Here is a 16,219-nt window from a genome sequence, read left to right as displayed (position 1 = left end):
GTTGATATTTCTAATATTTCTAGAAATAAATGAAATGATAATGAAAGTGGCTATCATTGCTTTACTCTTGTGTTTATTGGGAAAGTTCACAGTTGTGTATATTATGTTTTAGATAGACACTTTTTATATTATTAAGAAAGGTTCTGTTGTGCCTAGACTTTCTAGTGTTTTTAGCACAAATTAGTGTTGTGCTTTGTCAAAAGTTTTTTCCATATCTATATAGAAGTAACTGTGTGTTTTGGACTTTTTTTTAAAATAGGATTATGTTAATTGTTTTCCTAATGTTTAATCATCTTTGTATCCTTGGCATAAATTCAACTTGTTAATGATAAGTGATTTCTTAAACAGATATCTATAATCTCTTTGACAAGAATTTATTTAAAATTTAAAAATCAATATCCATTAATAATATTGGTCTATAGTTTTTCTGTGTTTTATGCTTATCTGGCTTAATTATTCAGACAATATTTATTTCCTAAAAGGATTCTGGTAATGTGCTTTCTCAATTTTGAGAATGTTTTGCATAGTATTGAAACTAGTATTTTTAAAAACTTGATAGAATTCTGTGAATACACCAAGCCCTGGGATTTTTACTTTAGAAGTTACTTTGAAATTAATTCTCTTTTCTTTTCTAGTATTGCATTATTTAAGATCACTAGTTGATCTTCTGTTACTTTGATTGTTTTGTACTTAAGGTGGCCTTTTCTTTTACAGCTGAGGAAACTGAGGGTGAGAGAGATTAAGTGACTTTGCCAGGATGACATAGCCAGTATGTATCTGATGGAAAATTTGAACTCAGGTCTTCTTGATTCCAAGCCCAGGGTTTCATCCTTACTGCCACCTAGAATACCCTTAATATTATATAATTAGCAGTCATTCAATTTTTGACTGAAAATATTCAGTGAGGGGAGGAAATCATTTAGGGCTAGGACAAATCATTACACTTTGGATAATCCTCATTGCTAAGATGTTTTTAGTGACAATAAATCTATATTTGCCTCTTTATAACTTAATAATAACTACTTCTGGTTTTATCTTTCAAGACCAAGGAGATCAAATTTCCTCCCTCTTATAACTGATTACTCTTAAGTTGGGATGTATGGGGGGAAATAAATGAATTGGAACCGCCTGAACAACTCATCCAATTCTTAAGTTGAAAAGATAGGAGAACCAAGTTCCAGAAAGTAATGAATTGGCCTTGCCCATGTCCATACATACAAAGACATTCTGTAATTAGTTCAACTCTGCTGAATTTGTGATGGAAAAATGGAATGTTGATTGTCTATGTAAAAAGAACTAAGGTGTATTTACAAGGCATGATGGGGTTAAAGTAAATCTCTTGCTTTGGCTTCTTCCTGCCTGTCCATCGATGAGTTTGGGGAAAGGAAATATTATAATTATCAAAGTGGGAAAAGAGACCTTAGGTTTCTATTATCCCAACCAGGCCCTGGGAATACTTGGCCTGCTGTCACTTCTTTCTCTGGATATCAATTCTTTCTTATTTTTCTGAAAAAATATTTGAGATAGCTATGATCTTATGAGCTTTGAAAGATATTAGCATTCCAGTAGCTTGGGATGAATTTTGGGGCCTTTAGGAATAATCTTTAGAGTCCATCCCAATAACAAGGCCATAGAGAATAATATGGAGAAACCAGCCCAGAGGTAGAGGAGTCCAGGGTTAATCCAGTGGCTATCTTCCATTTGGAAATGAATTTGGAGGGTCAATGCTGAATAGAAACTCTTTAAGTTTGAGCCATCTCTTCCCAGGACCAATATGGTTTGGGGTAGTGAGGTGAGGCAGAGCATGGCCCAGCTATTGCGAGGAAATCGTTGTACTTCTTGCAATATCTCTATCGTGAATATCTGCTTGTTTAGTTGGTCAAATGGTACAGAGATACTAATCACAGTGAGAGTAACACATCAAAATGAGGTTCGAGCCAATAATCTTAGAGAAGAGTTACTCCATCCTTTCAGAACCTTGAAGAGGGAAATGTAGCCAATCTAGCCCAGGGATCCCTAAGTGTGTGTGTGTGTGTGTGTGTGTGTGTGTGTGTGTGTGTGTGTGTGAGAGAGAGAGAGAGAGAGAGAGAGAGAGAGAGAGAGAGAGAGACAGAGACAGAGACAGAGAAAAAGATAGAGATAGAGAGACAGAAATAGAGAGAGAGACAGAGAGACAGAGACACAGAGAGAGACAGAGACAGAGAGAAATAGAGAAGAGAGAGAGACAGAGAGACACAGAGAGACAAAGAAAGAGAAAGAGACAGAGACAGAGGAAGGGAGGGAGGGAGAGAGATAGAGACAGAGAGAGACAGAGTGAGACAGAGAAGAGACAGAGAGAAAGAGAATGTGTGTGTGTGTGTGTGTGTGTGTGTGTGTGTGTGTGTGTGTGAATAGGATTCTGGGAGAGTCCATAGCCTTACTAAATGGACGATACAGCTCTAGTTTATTCAACTGATCTTCATTTGTTATGGTCTCTTGCCTCAGAAAGAGAATGTGGGGCCTCTGAGGGGATATGAGTTAGGACCATCAGGTTGTGCCAGCTAGAAACTTGAATCTGTCTCCGAGTCTCTTCTCTTTGGACTGGTATGTGGACAGCGAATTGCCATGGCTTCCTCATCGCCACTTAGGAGTGGAGCCAAATAAATGTTTACAGAGAGACGCCTGGGCCTTGCCAGTTGGCCCTGAGCTACCGGTAGTGCAGTGTCTGGTCTGGGTTTGAAGCCTGCAAAAAAGACAGAAGACAGATGGGAGATATGATAAATGTTTGTATCACTCAGAGGGCTTAGTCCAAAATAGATCCATACAGCTAAAAATACGCAGGGTTAGATTTTTAAACAAACACTACATGCAAGGGAAATGCTGGAGCATTTCTATAAGTGAGAACATTAAACAAGCAGGGCACACACACACTCCCCAAGAGCTAATCTGTCCCACTTCAGATTAAAACAATTTGAATGTGCTTATGTTACTTAACATCATAAAATAAAAATCTTCTGTCTTAATAGCTTCCTTCATAGCCTACCAGTCTCTGTCTCTTAGCCCTGGCCCCATAAATTTTCTCCTACTCTGTTCTCTTTTCTCCTACAATCACTCTCCTTTGAATAAAAAGATTTGAACAGTTAAATAGGGTGTGTGTGTGTGTGTATATAAACATGGAGTATATAATAAGTAGAATATATGTATTGTACATATTATATATATATATAAATATGCATATGTTAAATAGTATATATGTATTTAACTGAATTGTTCAAATATTCTACATATGATATACATCTCACGTGTGAGATGTATATCATAATTCATCCATATACACATATATTTACACACACATTTATATACAAACATATAAAATATGTTCTGAGTAGTATATCTAAGCACATATATATATAAATCATACCATTGTATAAACTAACATACTGTATTATGTATATTATATGTAGCTATAAATTAATAGCATCTCTCTATTCTTAACTAGGTCCTTAAAATATTACCTATACATGATATATAATACTTATCTTATGTATGAAGTATATACACATACATGCATATATATACACACATAAATACATATATGCACACTTATACACACATATATACATGTACACCTCATTCATTCATGAGTTGGATGAAAACATATGGTTTTATGTTTTGTAAAGCTTGTTATTTTAGGTTCAGTGGGTAGGGAATTGACACTAGACATAGGAAGATCTAAGTTCAAATGAAGCTTCTGTTTCTCACAATATAGAAGCCTGGGCAAAAATTACTTAACCTCGCAATGTCCCAGGTAGCTATCTAAGACTATAACTTATAGAACATCTGCCCATCTGCTTTGATAGAGTACATTAATTCATTGGGAACTCCTCATGCTCCTGAAACCACAAAAATGCCCCCCTCCTCAAAAAAGATAATTATGTACTAGAGATTAAATACAGAAACATTTGCTTAGAGATTGGGGATTTTAGTCTGTAAAGACAATCTTTCAGAGGCTTACAGTTTTCTTCCAGGCATTATGTCTATAATCTAAATCATTTACCATCAGATAGATAAAGATAACTTACACTTTGATGTAAAGGCTTTAATGAAGGCTCACTGGGAGAAAGATATCTCAGTTCAACCAAAAGAGAGGCTTCAATCTCAGCTGAGAGGAAATGACCTGAAGTGTCTAGAAAGCAAGCTAGAAAGTTGGGGCATATTAAAACTTTTGCTTCTCTATAGCTAAGTCCCCATTAATGAAAATAATGAATCCCCATGAAGGGTTTCCATATACTGGACTGGAATCAGTACCATATTTTACATAATTAAGACTTTAAATAGTGCAATTTTGGATACATGTGACTACTTTAGAGAATTTTTTTCCCCGCACTAATTGGGATGTGATTGTCAAATATCTGCTGCTTCCCAAGTCTTTTATCCTCTTTCCATTTGAAAAGCTGTATATAGATGAAGAAATGTACTATTCTTCTTGCCACCCCAAGGAGTAAAAGGGACCATTGCAAATAAATAAACATTGCAAAGACATTTTGGGTTGGGGCAAAATGATGGAGATTCATTGAAACAACTGGTATAGATGATAGAAAGATAGACAGATAGGCAGATAAACAGATCGATAAAAAGATAGATAGACTTGTATGAGCACATGCATCACTTAGTTTCTTGAGAATAGGTTGTGTGTGTGTGTGTGTGTGTGTGTGTGTGTGTGTGTGTGTGTGTGTGTATCCCCAGAGCTTAGCATGGCTCTTAGAATATTATAGACACTTAATAAATATTTGTTTGTTGATTAGTTGATTGTTCTCTGGAAATCATCAAGAAAAGGTTGAATGAAAATTTGCCAGGTGAATTGAAGTGTAATGAGAATTTTTTTTGAGGGAGTATGAGTGGAATTAGGAGGCTGAGGTCCCTTCCAACTTTCAAATTCTGTGATTCGGTGACCTATTCTGTTCCCCAAGCCACAGAAATGACAGCTATAGAAAGAAAATGACTCAACTTTTTGGCCCAAGAAAGAGCATTATAATAAAAGAAACCACATGGTTAATTGTGGGAGCTCTTGAGCCTCAGCCTTTGGAGGAATAAAATGAGTTCTTCAACCAACAGTTTAATATATGGCTTTGCAAATGAAAAAAATAGCAAGGGACATGATAGAAGAACAAAACTAGATTTTGATCTTTAAAATCTGAGTGGGAGGGAGGTGGAAGCAAGATGGGAGAGAGTAAACATGTCTTTGTATGAGTTCTTCCTGGCTTCCCTCAGAATCAATGCCAGATCAATTCTTTTGGTTTTGGTTTTAGAGTGACAGAACCCACACATATTTATAGTGTAACAAATTTCCAGCAGAAGATATTCTGGAAGAACTTCAGGAAAAGGTGTGTCTTAATCAAACAGGGGGGAAGGCATTCCAGTGAGTGTGCAGGAAGACCCAAGGCAGAGAGGCTTCCACATACAGGGGAATCTACAGGGAGGCTCTTAGCCAAAATAAAACAGCATTGGCTACTTTGTCCTGGTTTGGAAGCTAGTGAATCAACAGAACTGAGACCTTCAATACAACTACAGAAAGCAAATAGTGAGCCCCTGAACAACAGCATAATAAGGGGCAAGGAAACTGGCAGCACCGGCCACAGGACAGTGTAAAGCCATTATCACCTGTAGAGAAAGCTTGGGACAATTTCCTTTCTGCCCGAAGAACAGACTTCAGCTTTTTAAAATGAGCAAAAAAGAGCTTTGACCATAAATAGCTATTATGACAAAAGGAAGAATAGACCTCAAACCCTGAGGACTAAAAACAAAACATATCCAAGTAAAGCTGCAAAGGATGATATGAGTTGCTCTCCAACTCAAAAGGATCTCTTGGAAGAATTCAAAAAGGATCTTTAAAAAGAATTAGAAGAAAAATGGGAAAAGGAAATGAAAGCTTTGCAGGAGAATTTGGAAAAGTAAACACAGAAATTGTTTGAAGAAAATTATTCCTTAAAAATAAATTTGGTGAAATGGAAAAAGAAAATCACTCCTTAAAAATAGATTTGGTGAAATGGAAAAAGAAAACAACTTGAAAAACAGAATTGGTAAAATGGAAACAGAGAACAACTCCTTAAAAACAGAATTGTTGAAATGGGAAAAAAAAACCTAATGAAAGAAACAACAAATTTAATAGTTCAATTTGCTAAATGCAAAAGGAGGCAAAAAAGAAAATAATTAACTAAAAATTAGAATTGAACAAATGGAAGTGAATGATTCAATGAAACATTAAGAAGCAGTCAAACAAAACCAAAAAATGGGGAAAAAAAGAAAATATAAAAGACCTATTGGAAAAAAAAAAACTGACCTGGAAAAAATATCTAGGAGAGACAATCTAAGAATTATTAGAATACCTGAAAACCACAATGATAAAAAGATCCTAGACAATGTCTTTCAAGAAGTCATCAAAGAAAACTGCCTTAATGTTCTAGAACCAGAGGGTAAAATAGCCATTGAAAGAATCCACTGATCACCTCCTAAAAGAAAACCGAAAATGAATCAAGGAGAAAATATAGGAAAATGCCAAAATGAAACAATTCAAAGATAGAGGAACCACAATCAGGATTATCCAGGACCTAGCAGCTTACATTTTAAAGGATCAAAGGGCCTAGAATATGATATTCCAAAGGACAAAGGTATTTGGACTGCAGCCAAGAATCAATTATTCAGCAAAATGAAGTATTATCTATTGGGGGAAAGATGAACATTCAATGAAATAGGGGATTTTCATTTATTTTTGATGAAAAGACCAGAGCTGAACATAATCTTTGATCTTCAAACATAGAACTCAAGAGAAGCATAAAAAGGTAAAAAGGAAAGGAAAAAAAACTATATTTTTTTAAAAGTTAAAATGTTTACATCCCTACATGGGAAGATATGTTTCATTCTTGAGAATTGTATCTTTATTAGAGGTATATTTATAGGATGTAGATATAATTTGATTTTATTGTGATGATACAAAAAAGAAACTGGGAATAAAAAAGGGACTGTACTGGAAGAAAAGGAAAGGGAAAGTAAAATGGGCTAATATCACATGAGGAGGCAAAAAAGACTGCTACAATTAAGGGGGGAAAGACAGGGTGATAAACATTATGTGAACCTTAACCTCACTGGATTAATCTCAGAGAGAATATCAGACACATTTAGTTTGATAGAGAAACTCATCTTACCCTATAGGAAAGTGGAAGGGAAAAAAGGAAAAGAAAGAGGGAGATTTTTAGAAGGGAGAACAATAATAGCAGAAGAAAGAGATAAGAAAGGGGGAGGAACTGTAAAAGGGGAGGGAAGATTAAGAAAGGTGGTGGTCAGAAGCAAAACACTGGGGAGGAGGGAAAGGGGGAAAAGAAAGAAAAAAGTATAACTTGGGAAAAATAAGAAGGTGGAAATACAGAGTTAGTAATTTTAACAGTCAATGTGAAGGAGATTAATTCTCCCATAAAATGGAAGTAGATAGCAGACTAGATTAAAAGCCAGAAAACTACAATATGTTGTTTCCAAGAAACATATTTAAAGCAGAGTAATATATAGTAGAAAAAAGGTCAAAGGTGGGAGCAGAATCTATTATGCTGATGTTAAAAAAAAAAAAAAACAGGTGTAGTGATTCTGATCTCAAATCAAGCAAAAGCAAAAATAGATCTATTAAAAGAGATGAGGAAAGAAACCACATTTTGCTAAAGGGTATCATATGTAATGAAGTAATATCAGTACTAAACATGTATGCATAAAGTGATATAGCACCTAAATTCCTAGATGAGAAGTTAAGAGAAATGTAGGAAATTGGAAAAGGAACGGATTCCCATCAATTGGGGGATGGTTGAACAAGTTATGGTACATGAAGGTTGTTGGAATCCTTACTAACTGCTAACTAATTAGAGTTGATCTAATCTTACAAGAAGATGTTTTGGGCAGAACCTGAAACAAGGTACTAAGTAGAACTAATTAATACAAGGCTTGTGTTCACACCTTTACTCATTGGAGTTCAATGAGTTCACACCTCCCTTGAAGCTCTTTGGGCCAGAGAGCACTAGCATAAATAGAGCTTCAATGGGCCAGTCAAAGAAGTTCTTCAGAGTGAAGAAGCTATAAGTCGAGATTTCACCGGAATGACATGAAAAGTGGTGCTGGCTCTGGAGGCTGAAGAAAGCAGAGGCAGAAGCAAAGGACAAAGCGGCAAGAGCTCTTGGAACCAAGCAGAGAACTAAGCTAACCAGGCTATATTGGAGATAATAAAAGATCTGAACTTTTATCACCTGGCTGCATTTTGAGAAGAAAAAGCTCACCACATTTTGGCGCCTGAACAGGGACCGACAAAATCCTGATTCCAGAGAAGGCACCCAGAGAGAACCAATTCAGATCCATCTGAATTAGATCACAACACCCCAGTTTCTGGGATAAGAACTCACTATTTGACAAAAACTGCTAGGAAAATTGGAAATTAATATGACAGAAACTAGGCATTGACCACTACTTAACACCCTATACCAAGATGAGAAATGGGTTCATGATTTAGACATAAAGGGTGATAAGTAAATTAGAAGAACAAAGGATAGTCTACCTCTCAGATTTGTGGAGAAGAATGGATTTTGTGGCCAAAAAAGAACTAGAGTACATTAAATGCAAACTAGATAATTTTGATTATATTAAATTAAATTTTTTTTGTACAAACAAAAAAGATTAGAAGGGAAGCTGAAAATGAGAAATAAAATATTTTTACACCCATAGGTTCTGACAAAAGTCTCATTTCTAAAATATATAGAGAATTGACTTGAAGTTATAAGAATATAAGCCATTCTCCAACTGATAAGTGATCAAAGGATATGAACAGATAATTTTCAGATGAAAAATATCAGACCATTTCTAGTCATATGAAAAAAATGTTCTAAATCACTATTGATCAGAAAAATACAAATTAAGATAACTCTGAGGTACCACTACACACCTCTCAGAATGGCTAAGATGACAGGAAAAGATAATGATAAATGTTGAAGGGGATGTGGGTAAACTAATGCATTTTTGGTGGAGTTGTGAAATGACCCAACCATTCTGGAGGGCAATTTGAAACTATGACCAAAGGTTATCAAACTGTGCCTACCCTTTGATTCAGAAGTATCTCTACGGGTCTGTATTCCCCAAAAAAATCATAAAAAAAGGGAAAAGGAGTCATATGTGCAAAAATGTTTATAGCAGTCCTTTTTGTAGTGGCAAGGAACTGGTAAATGAGTGGATGCCCATCAATTAGGGAATGGCTGAATAAATTATGGTGTATGAATATTATGGAATATTATTGTTGTATAAGAAACAATCAGCATGATGATTTCAGAGAGGCCCGGAGAAACTTTCATGAACTGATGTTAAGTGAAATGAGCAGAACCAGGAGATCATTGGACAAGGCAATAGCAAGATTATACAATGATTAATTCTGATGGACTTGTCTCTTCATCATTGAGATAATTCAAGCCAGTTCCAATGGTCTTGTGATGAAGAGAGCCACTGGCACCCACAGAGAGGGCTGTGGGAACTGAGTGTGGATCAAATGTAGTAGTTTACCCTTTTTTGGTATTTGCTTGCATTTTTTTCTTTTTCATTTTTTTCCTTTCGGATCTGGTTTTTCTTGTGCAACTTGATAATTGTGGAAATATGTGTAGAAGAAATATACATGTTTAACCTATATTGCGTTTCTTGCCATCTAGGAGGGGGAAGGGGAAAGGGAGGGAGAAAAATTTGGAACACAAGGTTTTGCAAGGGTGAATGTTGAAAATTACCTTTGCATATATTTTGAAAATAAAAGGCTATTATTAAAAACGTGCCTTTATAGAAAAAATGACAATAATTATTAGGTAGAATTCTAGATGAATCCTCCCAGACCTGTTGTCTATTTGAAAGGGCTAAATTCAGAAGAGGTTATGAAGAAAATATTGACAGGATTTAGTAGCAGATTGGATGGAATAGGGTGAGAGAGAAAGAGAAGTTATTAGAGATGACTTTGGGCCTGGAAAACTAGCATGTTACTGACAGAAATGGAAAATTTTTAGGAGAAAGATGATTTGGGGGAAAAGATGAGTTAGGCACATTGAGTTTGATATACCAACTAGAGAGCCAATGGAAATATGTAGCAGATCCCTAAAAAATGCAGGACTGGATTTAGAAGTAAGGGCCAATACTAATTGGTTTTGATAACTAGATAATGGGATGGGCTGACTTCCCACTTCTCAGCACTTTTCAATGAAAATCATTCTCTAAGGAACACAGATGAGACAGTCTTGTCATGGGGCCAATCCACCGAGGCCTGGGCAGGGCATATGAAATAATAGGGTTGCAAGGAGAGAATGATTCAGAGAGACAAGGAATTCTCTAACCCAAGCTTCAATGACTAAATACAGCATGCCTCTTGATCTCCATGATACTGCAGAGTCCCACATCTGGGAACTGGTAGGCCAAAAAACCTTATGTTACTGAGGACCCATTGCTTAGTATTTTTCACTCAAGGTAAAACAGAATTCTTCTCTGATTTCTGCTGATCTAAAATAATTGTTATTTGAGGAAATTAATTTTGAAGCTGATCTACTTGAAATAAGGTTTTCTTTTCCTTTAAAAGTATGATAGGGGCAGCGAGGTAGTGCAGTGGATAGAGCACCAGCCTTGAAGTCAGGAAACCTGAGTTCAAATCTGGAATTTAACACTTCCCAGCTGTGTGACCCTGGACAAGTCACTTAACCCCAATTGCCTCAGCCAAAAAACACAAATAAATAAGTAAAAATGATAGAACTTCACTTTATGCAACAGAATAGCTTTATTGCATGTCAATCCTTTTTTTTTTTTTTTTTTTTTTTAAGAAATTGAATTCTATCATACTTACACTAGAGTATTTTATAGGGATTGTAGTGGAACTCTTTTTTTTTTTTTTTTTATCATGTATGATACATTGCAAAGAGTATTGCGTCTGGAATGAGAGGAAATGAGTTCAAATCCTGTCTCTGATCTCAACCCTCTTCAGTTAATTGGGTCAGTGACTTCACCTTCCTAGATTTCAATTTCCTCATTTGTAAAACAAGGGAGTTAGATTTGATGGTCTCTGAGGTCTCTTTCAGTTCTTAATTTATGATCCCAAGTAACACATTAGGACAGCAAGGTGTGCAAGGATGGAGCACCGGGTCTGCAGTTAGAAAGCCCTGAGTTCAAATCCACCTCAAATGTATTAAGCACCTACTATGTTCCAGGCATTGGTTTGAGTGCTAGGGATGCTAAGAAAGGCAAAGGACATTTTCTTCCCTCAAGGAACTCATAATCTGATGGGGCAGACAATGAGCAAACAAAAATGTACAAAAAAGCTATATATAGGATAAGTAGGAAGTTATTAAAGGAGGGAAGGCACTAGAATTAAGAGGTAATGGGAAAGGCTTCCTGTAGAGGATGGGATTTTAGTTGGGACATGAAGCAGGACTGAAGCATGACACTAGACAAGTCACTTAACTCTGCTTCAGTTTCCTTGTCTGTGAAATGAGCTGGAGAAGGTAAAGGCAAAATCACTTGAGTGTCTTTGCTGAGATAATCCCAAACAGGGTCATGAAGAGTTGGACATAGCTAAACAACAATAAAAGTAAATATTCATACAATCCTTGCCATTTTTCATTTTTTAAATCCAGATTTTCAAAGTTTTGCTTTGCTTTTTAAAAAAGGCTCAATCTTTATTTAATTTGCCTATCAGAAAACTCTAGATCTCACTCAAAGTTGTTAAAAAAAAAAAAAGGCATAGTCTTAACCTGGAGAAAATCAAAGGAGATAATGTAATAAATAAGCTTTGTGAACTTTCAAGCCTCCATAAATGTCAGTCATTATGTTAATAATGGACTGCTCACTGAGTTAATGACTTCCCACTAACTATGGCCTCTGGGGGAAATTGACAACATCAAACTTTCACAACCTTGCTTGCCCATTCATTACTTCCAAACCATAAAATCTAGTTTATATAAAGTAGAAGCTGGAGAACACTTCATCCTGCCTTCAGCAAAATTAAAAAAAGAAGGAAAGAAAGAAATTAAAAGCAGATGTTTGGGAAGCAAGCATGATCCTCTTGAACATTAGTGAAATCATCTCCCCACTAAATAAATGAAAAAGCTAAATCTGAGTCACTTTATTTCTAAGTGTAATGGACCAAATGGTTTCTCTAGGTTACAAGTTTCCCAATCCCTTGCAGGATTTACAGCTCTGTGTCAGTATCAGAGAATGAGAAGGATAAAGTGGAATATCAAATTTTGCCTTGCCAGTGATCCAGAATTGAAATCCTGTGCAAGTTAGGTCAGCAGGTGTCTAGGGCATGGCCCAGGAAAAGGGGACAATTTTACATATATATGTATATACACATAACTAGGTAGACAGATATTCTTCTCTAGTTCATTTTACAGATGAAGAAATTGAAGAAAGCAGAATTAAATGATTTGCCCAGTCATATAGCTAGCAATGAGGCTGGATTTGAATTCAGGTCTTCTCTCTACACTCTATCCATGAAGTACCTAGTATATATACATATACATAAATATATATTTATACTTTGAAAAATGAGCTTTTATTATAATGCATATTACTTGATTAATCCCAAGATAAATACAAATACTTGTTGTGGAGAGTTGGATTTTCTGGCATTAAAATATATTTGTACATATTAAAATGAGTTATATTAAATACATTAAAATGTATATGTGTATGTTGTATATGCTTTAATTCTAGAAAATCCTACTCTCCACAAGTAGATATTTGTGCTTATTTGTATTTTTATTTGTTTTATATAAATATATAATGTAAGTACATATATATCTATATCTATATGTTTATGTATGTATCTATGTGTGTATTGTGTGGGCATGTGCATATATATATATGTACATTCTAATGCCAGAAAATTTTATTCTCTAGAAGAAGCAGATATTTGTTTTTATTTTATGAGTAATCAATTCAAATGTACTATAATAAAAGCTCATTTTTCAAAATAGAAAATATAATGCAGGGGGAGGGGAAGGGATAGTATTTGTGATCTGTGAATTAATCCTTTCTTTCAATAAACATCCTAAGCATTTAGCTCAATGATGTATTTGATTATTTCCTGGCTACAACTACACTAAGCCTCCATGTAAAAACAAATAGGAATTTTAGACAAGAGTTCAACATCTATAAGTCAGAAGGTCTCTTCACTTTATTGATATCAACAAAGGTTTCAAATCACAGGTGAACAGGAGACAAAAATGTGGCAAAGAAACTAGACTGAGGCTAAACTAAATCTTTTAAAGATACCTCCACTTCTAGCTATATAGACAACAGAAAATGGCTTCTTCTAACTACAAGTTTAACAGCCCAGAACTAGTAACAGAATGTCTACAAACGCTCCAGCCTCTACAAGGTACTTCCATGTTATCATATCTCTCCATGAAGTAACTTCTCAGTCAATCAGTAAGCAATTTATTTATTTATTTATTTATTTATTTATTATTAAAGTTTTTTCTTTTCTTTTCTTTTTTTTTAATAACTTTTTATTGATAGAACCCATGCCAGGGTAATTTTTTACAGCATTATCCCTTGCATTCACTTCTGTTCCAATTTTTCCTCTCCCTCTCTTCACCCCCTCCCCCAAATGGCAAGCAGTCCTTTACATGTTGAATAGGTTACAGTATATCCTAGATACAATATATGTGTGCAGAACCGAACAGTTATCTTGTTGCACAGGGAGAATTGAATTCAGAAGGTATAAATAACCCAGGAAGAAAAACAAAAATGCAAGCAGTTTATAGTCATTTCCCAGTGTTCTTTCTTTGGGTGTAGCTGCTTCTGTCCATCTTTGATCAATTGAAGTTGAATTAGTTCTCTTAATCAAAGAGATCCACTTCTATCAGAATACATCCTCAAACAGTATCATTGTTGAGGTATATAATGATCTCCTGGTTCTGCTCATTTCACTTAGCATCAGTTCATGTAAGTCTCGCCAGTCCTCTCTGTATTCATCCCGCTGGTCATGCCTTACAGAACAATAATATTCCATAACGTTCATATACCACCATTTACTCAACCATTCTCCAATTGATGGGCATCCATTCATTTTCCAGCTTCAAGCCCCTACAAACAGGGCTGCCACAAACATTTTGGCACATACAGGTCCCTTTCCCTTCTTTAATATCTCTTTGGGGTATAAGCCCAGTAGAAACACTGCTGGATCAAAGGGTATTCACAGTTTGATAACTTTTTGAGCATAAGTAAGCAATTTATTAAGCACCTTCTAAGAAATGTATTAAGCACCTACTATGTTCCCAGCATTGGTTTGAGTGCTAGGGATGTTAAAAAAGGCAAAGGATGTTTTCTTCCCTCAAGGAACTCATAATCTGATGGGATAGACAACAAAGAAACAAAATGTACAAAAAAGCTACATATAGGATGAGTAGGAAGTTATTAAAGGAGGGAAAGCACTAGAATTAAGAGCGATGGGAAAGGCTTCTTGTAGAAGATGGGATTTTAGTTGGGATGAGAAGCAGTACAGGTAAGTCAGCAGGAACTGAGGAGGGAGAGCATTCTGGACATGAGGAAGTGTCTGGAGAGAAAATGATTGGAGCCTGAAGACTGAGAATCTTGTTTAGGGAGTCGTCACTATGTTATACTTTGGAATTCTTTAGTGTATGAGTTGGTTTAGATGGACACTGAAGTCCCTGCCAACTTTATAAACCTGAAGCAGCACATTAATCCAGGGGCAACCTAAAATTCTAGGCTGGTATTTTGACCTTTATATTGTTCCTATGAAAGGAAGAAAAAAGATAATCAGATAAAACCTCATGGCAGAATACAGAAGTTCTGGGGAATCTGGCTTTTGGGGGCATCTTCCCTCATATATCTGTGTACTCAAGGTTTACATATCTCTGGGCAGGTCTCATGCATTGGACTAAGTTGTAAGATGCTTGAGGTCTGAGGTACAGATTACTCCAAAAGCCTCTGCAATGATGACTTTTTATCACAAGATTAACAACAGCTATATCTTTGGTGATACCTTTTGAGTTCTTCCCTCTTCTTTTGGGCATCCTGTGTTATATGTCAAGGGGATACATATCCACATAATTTCTGGACAAGAAACTTACTTGGGTTTCAGGTTCTCAGTCTATAAAATGGGGGGACTGACTTATGATCTTGTAAAATCTCAGTGCCAACAAATTATTTCTTGGCAGAACTTTCAGGAGCCTGACATATTTATCATGTTAAAGGCAAAGAAGTTCTCATCACACATATCTATCATAGGCTTGTATAATGAAATGAATATGCTAAAGAAGTACCAAATTATTATAGAAAGATGAGCATATTCAAAATAGAAATTAATTAGCTTTTAAGCTTTGCTCTAAAATTTTTAATCTAATTTTTTATATCAAGGATATGTTTACATTTATTTTTAGGAAAGACGATATAAACTTATGTTTTATAAAATAGACAGAAAAAATGTAAAAATTCAGACATATACTCTGACAACAAACCAAGCCTCCAAAAGTTGGATCTTGCCATCTTTTTCTCCACAAAAAACTATTTTCTCATTTAAATAAAATTATAAATGATTCACTTTTTCATTTTAAAGCACATTCTTAAAGCATGCAAGCAAGTATGCCATATACTTCAAAGAGAAAAAAGTGAAAATCAGAAACTGCTGCTGTTTTATATATTTTATTAGTTAAGTCCTATTTTTATTTCTCCTGGTTATTAGTTGCAATTAAGTGATAGAAACCTAAGACCACCAACACAAATGAGAGGCTTAATTACAGCTGAAAGGATATTGGAAAGATATAATTGCCCATAGTTGGGTCATGCTAAAAGGTTCTCCCAGTTTCCAGAAAAAGAAAGGTCATTAAAAAAAAAACTATAGATCAGTGTGTTTCACATTTATCCTCATCAAAACTCTAGAATAGATTATTAAAGCTGAAAAATATTAAAAGGGAAGCATTGATTATTAAAAGCTAGCATGTACTCCATAAGAACAATACCCATGTGACTAATTTCATTTTGGGGGGGGGTAGAATTACTATGTTGGTAAATAAGGGGAACACTACAAATGAAGCATATGCCCAGACAAGATCTAAATTAAGAACTGGTTGAGTGATGGTACCCTGAACCCTAATTGATATGTTGATATTCATCTGAAAGCAGGTATCTAAAGGAATACCATAGGAGTCTATTCTTAAATATTTTTTATGAA

The 16,219-nt window shown here is 35.4% G+C and overlaps 1 long non-coding RNA gene across 1 annotated transcript; it reads right to left on the bottom strand.

Annotated features, from left to right (window-relative positions):
* Window positions 1-2,426: 2,426 nt before the first annotated feature.
* Window positions 2,427-4,478, bottom strand: LOC127552374 (uncharacterized). The gene is made up of 2 exons (XR_007951346.1): window positions 4,062-4,478; window positions 2,427-2,722 (listed from the first exon to the last, which is right to left on the bottom strand). It is a non-coding gene; the product is annotated as an uncharacterized LOC127552374 (long non-coding RNA).
* Between the last annotated feature and the right edge of the window lie 11,741 nt (window positions 4,479-16,219).

The sequence above is a fragment of the Antechinus flavipes genome, chromosome 2 (genome assembly GCF_016432865.1).
Source record: "Antechinus flavipes isolate AdamAnt ecotype Samford, QLD, Australia chromosome 2, AdamAnt_v2, whole genome shotgun sequence".
Taxonomy (NCBI): domain Eukaryota; kingdom Metazoa; phylum Chordata; class Mammalia; order Dasyuromorphia; family Dasyuridae; genus Antechinus; species Antechinus flavipes.
Note: the sequence above shows the minus strand (reverse complement) of the source record. Positions and strands in the feature narration are given on the sequence as shown.